This window comes from Narcine bancroftii, chromosome 2, assembly GCF_036971445.1.
Source record: "Narcine bancroftii isolate sNarBan1 chromosome 2, sNarBan1.hap1, whole genome shotgun sequence".
Taxonomy (NCBI): Eukaryota; Metazoa; Chordata; class Chondrichthyes; order Torpediniformes; family Narcinidae; genus Narcine; species Narcine bancroftii.
Window position 1 is genome coordinate 293,508,848 of NC_091470.1, and position 8,130 is coordinate 293,516,977.

An 8,130-nucleotide genomic window follows, 5' to 3' on the forward strand; every position below is an offset into this window, starting at 1 on the left:
TTCCTTCCAGACCTAAAGCACTCTAACTTTGTAGCATGTGCTATCTACAAAATGTACTGCAGTTGTTTGCTTAGGCTACTCCAACTGCACCTCCTAAATCCATGTCCTCAGCAAGCTTGAAGGACTAGGATAACAAGTGCATGGGAGCCCCATGCAGACTTGGCAAAATTTCATTGTTCCTTCATTAACACACTGTATAAATCTCCCTAAAGGGTAAAAGCTTCCATTATTGTCACATAATACTAAATTTAAAATGTAACATATATGAAATTCTTTAACTTTTGTCTCCCATAAGGCAGCCAGAGAGTTGCCACTTTGCCCAGTGCCCCTCCAAGTACTAACTGTGATATAGAGAATTTAGGTTAAAAAGACTTAAGTTAAAATGTGATGATTAATCATAAACAGGGAAGCCAGAATGGACAGAGAGTTTACTAGCAGTCAAGGACAGAAGGAGCTGCTGAATATGTTTTTTTAAACCTATCTTTTCATGGTCATAGTGAGAGACATGCAGGAGACAAAGGATTGATAAGAAGTGTGAGAAACAGAATTCAGTGAATGTAGAGTTCACAGCGTACGTAACGAACGTGATAATTAATAATGCAGTTATACTTAGAATGTTTTTGTAATACTAACCAATTAAAACAGTATTAATAAGAAGGGGAAGGGCAAATAATAAAGGTATAAAAATCAATGCACTGTATGTATCGGGGCTTAACTGGTGAGAAGCCAGTTAAGTCCAACTCTGCAGACTTGTAAATAAAGCTTGTCGTGTCATCAGTTTTAAAGAGACTCATGTGTGAGAAGTTTTATTTCTGACAAATGGGGGCTCGTCCGGGATCCACACTCCGGCCGTGAGGGGAGGCGAGAAGAGGGACATCGGAGGCGGTGCACCCCGCTGAGTTCAGCGGCTCCTAGTCCCTTGCTCGTCGCTTCGGGCGGCTTGAGCGAGTGGTATCCGGACAGGGTGACACGACAAGACGGAGAGGAGAAGGGTGACGGTTCAATCCCCGGGAAGACACCGGTAAGTGACGACTTACGATTGTGGTGTGGGGATTGGGTAACAGGTGTAACGGGATACACCTGTTTGGATAAAAACCTAACGGAATAGATTAAGTATAGATCTTTTGTCGTTGTGTGAGGACCGGGAGGGGGAACGGGATATGTGAATGTTCCCCTAACTAGTACAGAGGTGCGGGGATTTAAGAAAGAAATGAAAAAGTTATTGGAAGATCCTATAGGACTGGCTGAACAGCTTGACCAATTCTTGGGACCAAACACATATACGTGGGAAGAGATGCAGGCAATAATGGGAACATTATTTTCACCCCAGGAGAGGCAGATGATTCGACGGGCTGCCCTCCTCATGTGGGAATATGAACAACCTGGGGACCCTAGACCCCATGAACAAAAATATCCCTTAAATGAACCCAGGTGGGACAAACGAACACCCGAGGGATTGGCAAGTATGAGACAATATAGAGAGTGGACAATTAAAGGGATACGGGAGGCTGTGCCAAAGGGTCACAATTTTACCAAGGCATTTGGGAACCACCAGGGGAAAGACGAGTCCCCTACTGATTTTTTGGAGAGGGTGAGAAAGAATGTCCAACAGTATGCTGGTGTGGACCCTAGTACACCAATGGGTGAACAGCTTATTCGAATTGAATTTGTTTCCAAATCATGGCAAGACATTAGAAAGAAACTAGAAAAGGAGGAGGACTGGAGTGAAAAACCCCTAAGTGAACTGTTAAAAAAGGCACAAAAAGTATATGTGCAGAGAGAAGAAGAAGATCAAAAGAAGGCGACAAAGGTTATGGTACAGACTATCCGACAGATGAATGCTGAATCCAGAGGGGAAAGAAAACAAAACCTTCCTCTAAACAATCCAAAATATCCAAGAGAGGGAAGACCCCGGAGATTTGTTAAATGCTATTACTGCAATGAGGAAGGACACTTTAAGAGGGAATGCCCCCGATACAAGAGGGAATTGCGTGCCCTCGAACTTATGGAAGAAGATTAGGGGTGTCAGGGGTTCCAAATGTTAGGGACCAAATATAAGAGGGAACCCCTGGTAAAACTAAACATTGGTCCCAAGGGAGAAGAGGTGGTGTTTATGGTGGACACAGGAGCGGAACGAAGTAGTGTAATAACTGTGCCAATCGGAACTGAGCCTATAAAAAGTAATTTGACAATTTCTGGGATAGAAGGAGCTCCCAGAATGGTATCAATAATTCCCCAAGTAACAGTGAAACTGGAAGAAAGAGAAGGGGTACAAGACCTCTTGTTATTACCTTCGGCTGGATTTAACCTCCTAGGAAGGGACTTACAGGCTCTCCTAGGTTTGGGTGCTCTCCCTGTGGACGAGGAAAAGTGCGAGTCCACCTCTGCGCTTTAAAGGAAGAGGATAAACGGCAGATTGACGAGAGAGTCTGGTATAAGGAGGGAAATCGAGGAGGTCTGGACATCCCACCTTTACATGTCACATTAATACCAGGTCATCAGCCGGTAAGGAAACGTCAGTATCCTATTTCTTTGGAAGGGAGAAAAGGGCTACAGCCGGTAATTGAGACTTTAATTCGAGACGGACTATTAGAAGAATGCATGTCACCTTATAACACCCCTATACTCCCAGTAAAAAAGTCAGATGGATCCTATCGCCTAGTTCAGGATCTAAGAAGTTTGAATGCTATTGTTCAGACCCGCCACCCAGTGGTGCCTAATCCCTATACTATTATGAGTCGGATTCCCCCAGACCATGAGTGGTTTAGTGTTATCGACTTGAAGGATGCCTTCTGGACTTGTCCGTTAGAAGAGGAAAGTAGAGATATGTTTGCGTTTGAATGGGAAAATCCATGGACAGGTAGACGGAGACAGTTTCGGTGGACTGTATTGCCCCAAGGGTTCACTGAATCTCCAAACCTGTTTGGACAAATGCTAGAACAAATCCTGATGGACTATCCACAATCTGATGATTCCCAACTAATGCAGTATGTGGATGATTTACTATTATCAGGACCCAAGGAACAAGAAATGAGGAGAGAGACCATTAGACTCTTGAATTATCTGGGGAAAAAGGGTCTACGGGTGTCCAGAAACAAGTTACAGTTTGTTGAGAAAACTGTGATATATCTGGGAAACCAGATAAGTAAAGGACAGAAACGAATTACCCCTGAACGAATTGCGGGAATCACTAGAATGCCTTTACCCCGTAATAAGAAGGAAATAAGACAATTCCTGGGACTCTTAGGATACTGTAGGTTATGGATAGAGGACTACTCAGCTTTGGTGAAGTTTATGTATGATAAACTGACAAATGAAAATGACTATCCATTGAAATGGACCCAGGAGGAGGAGGGATGGTTCGAGGACTTGAAACATCGCCTAACACGAGCCCCAGTGCTCACTCTGCCCTCTTTAAAACAGCCCTTCCAGCTATTTGTCACTCATAACCAAGGAACAGCTGTGGGAGTTTTAACACAGGAAAAAGGTGGTCAGCGACACCCAGTGGCTTTCCTTTCCAAAATGATGGACCCAGTGTCTCGTGGATGGCCGACGTGTATCCAGGGAGTAGCGGCTGCTGCTCTGTTGGTAGAGGAAGCACGTAAACTTACTTTTGGAGGAAAGATGACTGTGTACACCTCCCATTCTGTGAGTGTTTTATTAACACAAACTGCCCATCGATGGCTGACTGATTCTCGTATATTAAAGTATGAAACCATTTTAATGGTTGGAGAAGATTTACAGTTTGCAAAAATTAATAGCTGCAACCCAGCTCAGTTTTTATACGGCAGTGAAACAGAGAAAGAGGTGGAGCATGACTGTGTCGAGTTGACAGATCTTCAGACCAAGACCCGAGAAGACCTTTGCGATACTCCGCTGGGAGAAGGATATGAATTCTACATTGACGGCTCCGCCAGATGTGTTGACGGAATGAGAAGAAATGGGTATGCTATAATAGAAGGAAATACTTGGAAAGTAGTAGAATCCACGAGACTACCCGGAAGCTGGTCAGCACAATCCTGTGAACTATATGCCTTGCAGAGAGCCCTCAGAATACTGGCAAAGAAAATTGGAACGATTTACACAGATTCCAAATACGCATACGGGGTAGTGCATACCTTTGGTAAGATCTGGAAGGAGCGTGGTCTAATTACATCAAGAGGAAAGGAATTGGCACACGAACAGATGATTACTCTGACTTTAGAAGCCTTAACATTACCCCAAGAAATAGCAGTGGTCTACATACCAAGCCATCAAAGGGGAGATAACTGTAATGGAGGATTAAAACCATGTACCCAGATGCTTTTTGCTTATGTGGAACTGACGACACTGGGTCCACACGCAGGTCACCTTACTTTCAGAACTAGCAGATGTAATTAAACTCAGCCATGGGGACTTATCTGAAGATACACTTTGAAATGGAATTCCACTGTGAGGCCCAGGGAAAGCAGTTGTCAAATGCAACACTCTGAAATTGACGAATTGGTCACAACCTGTCTTGCTCGAGAAGTTTTAATAAGTCTTTGTATATACGAGATAAACCAGGAAGTTATAACATCCTGGTTCCAGAATAATTAATCTTCTAAATTGTAGAATGTAATGTTCAGTTTTGATTTTGACTGACAAATATTAGAAGGAGTAGGCGCATGATTAATTGTTTTTGGGGTATATAAGCCTGTGGTCCTGCTGCTGAAGTTTAGACTCTCCGAGGGGTGGGAACACCCCTTGTCAAGAAGGAAGAAAAGCCAGAGTCCGAGCAACGTCCCGGTCGGGGGAGGTGGAGAAGCTGCTACCAGCGCCCTGACAACCTACTACAAGTGTGCAGTCGTTGCCTCGCTTCGGCAGTTGGGACCAGTCCAAGCGTTGATAAGTATAGTTGGGAAGGGCTTGCATATTGTAGTGTGAAATCAGCTTTTGAATTAGTAATAAACATTTGTATAAACTGAACTGCTCTCGGTGTGTGTGTCTATTTTCTTTCGGTAGCTCAAACACTGTGACCAATCTAAATGAACAAAATGAGAGGTATAAGTTTACCCAAGACAATAACCCGACAGCAATTGGAAACAGACTGGCTGATGAAGAAGCCAAAAGAGCAGCCATGCAACAAGAAGTCCGTTTGCTGACTTTAATCCCAATAAGGCAAGGCATAAAGACAGCTCCCATTTTCACTGCTAAGGAAGAAAAGAACATGGATCAGCTGGGCGCAAGCCAATTACCTGATGGAACATGGAAAAAACCAGATGGAAGAACTGTTCTAAATAAAGAAATAACTCGCAACATTTTAAAACACCTGCATCAACAGAGCCACTGGGGCACTCAAGCCTTATGTGACACAGTGCTTCGAGAATATGTGTGTAAGGGAATCTACACCTTGGCCCAACAAGAGGTGCAAAATTGTTACCTATGCACAAAAATTAATAAGAAGATAATGAGGACAGGGACCATGGAAGGTCAACCATTAGCCATACGCCCTTTTCAACGTATCCAGATCGACTTCACAGAGTTACCTCAAGTTCAAAGATGGAAATATCTGTTGGTGATAATAGATCACTTTACCCGATAGGTAGAAGCCTTCCCAACAATAAATACTACAGCCTCTACAGTAGCTCGCCTCCTCCTAGAGCAGATAATCCCCAGATATGGTATAATGGATTCTATAGACTCAGACAGGGGTCCACATTTTTCTTCAAAAATCCAGCAATTGATTTGTGATGCATTACAGGTCTCTTGGAAATTACATACCCCTTGGCATCCACAAAGCTCAGGGAAGGTCGAACGTATGAATGGAACACTAAAAATCCAATTGACAAAGTTAATGGTGGAAACTAAAATGCCTTGAATAAAGTGTCTGCCCCTAGCCTTATTGAGAATTCGTACTGCCCCACGAAAAGATGTAGGGCTGTCCCCTTATGAAATGATGTTTAGGCTTCCCTTCTGGAGTACAGTTGAGGGGTGTCCCACCTTGGGGGAAGGGGATATATTTGTTAGGAACTATTTACAGGCACTGTCACGCTCTCTTACAGATTTACGAAAGAGAGGACTATTGGCACAAACACCGCCTCTAGACTTTTCTTTACACAAAGTGGAACCAGGAGACTGGATTCTTATCAAGACCTGGAAGACTGAAAAACTCCAGCCCCAGTGGGAAGGTCCATACCAAGTTCTCTTAACTACAGAAGCTGCAGCACGAACAAGAGAGAAGGGGTGGACACACGCATCCAGATTTAAGGGACCTGTAGAGGCGCCACAGGACCCTGATACGAACTCAGATTGGACTTGTATTCCTGGAGAAAAACCTCTTACCTTACGATTTCGCAAAAAGACTTAATTCACAATGTTATTGTTATGTTCTTTGATTTTTCTTAGTTTGCCTATGTCTTTATCAGGTGTGAAATGTAAGAAATGCAGAGATACAGTGGTCCTGTTTCAGGACCACATTTGGGGAAGAAAGGAAGGTAATTTCATTTCCCATACCTCAGTTCCTGAGAAATGTTGGGCAGAAAATACCACCCAACATCCATATACCCCTTGTGTGGAAAAAGAAGGAAATAATATGGGTCATTATATACAGATTCCTAATACCACTCCTTTCCCTCTTAACGGTTGGAAAGGTGACTCAAGCCCACCATGCCCTGATGGACTCTGGTTTTGCATACACCAACGTACTGTTCCAATGAAAAGTTACACTCCACACTTGAAATTGCGTGTCCCTTTAAGACAGCCGGACTTAGTTCGAGTCCATCCAAATAACCATGTAAGTTTCAGTAATGCAATTGGGGGAGATAACCTTTTTGTAGATCTGGCAACTAAAATTGCAGGAACTTTTAATGTAACTAATTGTTGGGTCTGCGGGGGTCCACGGATGTCAGAACAATGGCCTTGGTGGGGAGAACCTCTCAATTCATTGACCATGATTTCCCGCATTTGGACAACTAACCGAACGAGATCAAGAGAAACCTGGTCTCTCTCTAACGTCCCCTCTGGTTTTTATTGTCTCTCACGAGCCGGCAAATACCCAGTAGGGGTAAACTTAATTTGACTAACTGCTGCTTACAGATTGATGATAATGGAAAAGCCATTCGTAAAATCGCCAGGTTTGAACCGGCTTGTCCCATATACCTGTTCAAACCTGGCATCCTTTCCCACAATTTAATTGGATGGACAAATGGTTTGGAGGAACCTGGTGGCGTACCTTCTTGTGGGTCATCGGAGGTATTTTATTCCTCCTACTTATTTTGCCCTGTCTACGCAGCCTGGTGATTTCCATGGTCGAACAAGCTATGCAACCAGGGGGGATGGGAGACCCTGTACGACTTTTATTTCAGCGTGAGATTAATGTATCATAAAACATTTCTCTTCCCTAGCTTAGAATCCCCATTCATATCTATACATATATTCAACACATTTTAAAGAGAGAAAGGGGTGGATGATTGTGATATAGAGAATTTAGGTTAAAAAGACTTAAGTTAAAATGTGATGATTAATCATAAACAGGGAAGCCAGAATGGACAGAGAGTTTACTAGCAGTCAAGGACAGAAGGAGCTGCTGAATATGTTTTTTTAAACCTATCTTTTCATGGTCATAGTGAGAGACATGCAGGAGACAAAGGATTGATAAGAAGTGTGAGAAACAGAATTCAGTGAATGTAGAGTTCACAGCGTACGTAACGAACGTGATAATTAATAATGCAGTTATACTTAGAATGTTTTTGTAATACTAACCAATTAAAACAGTATTAATAAGAAGGGGAAGGGCAAATAATAAAGGTATAAAAATCAATGCACTGTATGTATCGGGGCTTAACTGGTGAGAAGCCAGTTAAGTCCAACTCTGCAGACTTGTAAATAAAGCTTGTCGTGTCATCAGTTTTAAAGAGACTCATGTGTGAGAAGTTTTATTTCTGACACTAACCAGTCCTGTGCCTGTTTAGCTTCCGAGTTCAGACAATCTCAGGCATATTCAGGCATTGTTAAGAATCCTGTTATTGTCAAATAATAATACATTAACAAGTGTCTGTTGGAGGAGCCGACGGTGTTTTAAACCAAAATCCTTCAGCCTGTGTCCTAGATGGCAACACCTGTGCTTGTCAGCGGCCACGAAGAGTTGCAGAGAAATGGGGAAAACACCCA

At 43.0% G+C, this 8,130-nt stretch overlaps 1 long non-coding RNA gene across 1 annotated transcript; it reads left to right on the forward strand.

Annotated features, from left to right (window-relative positions):
- Positions 1–347: 347 nt before the first annotated feature.
- LOC138755429 (uncharacterized) lies at positions 348–7,878 on the forward strand. Its single transcript, XR_011352280.1, has 2 exons — positions 348–1,021; positions 6,024–7,878. It is a non-coding gene; the product is annotated as an uncharacterized lncRNA (long non-coding RNA).
- The last annotated feature ends 252 nt before the right edge of the window (positions 7,879–8,130 follow it).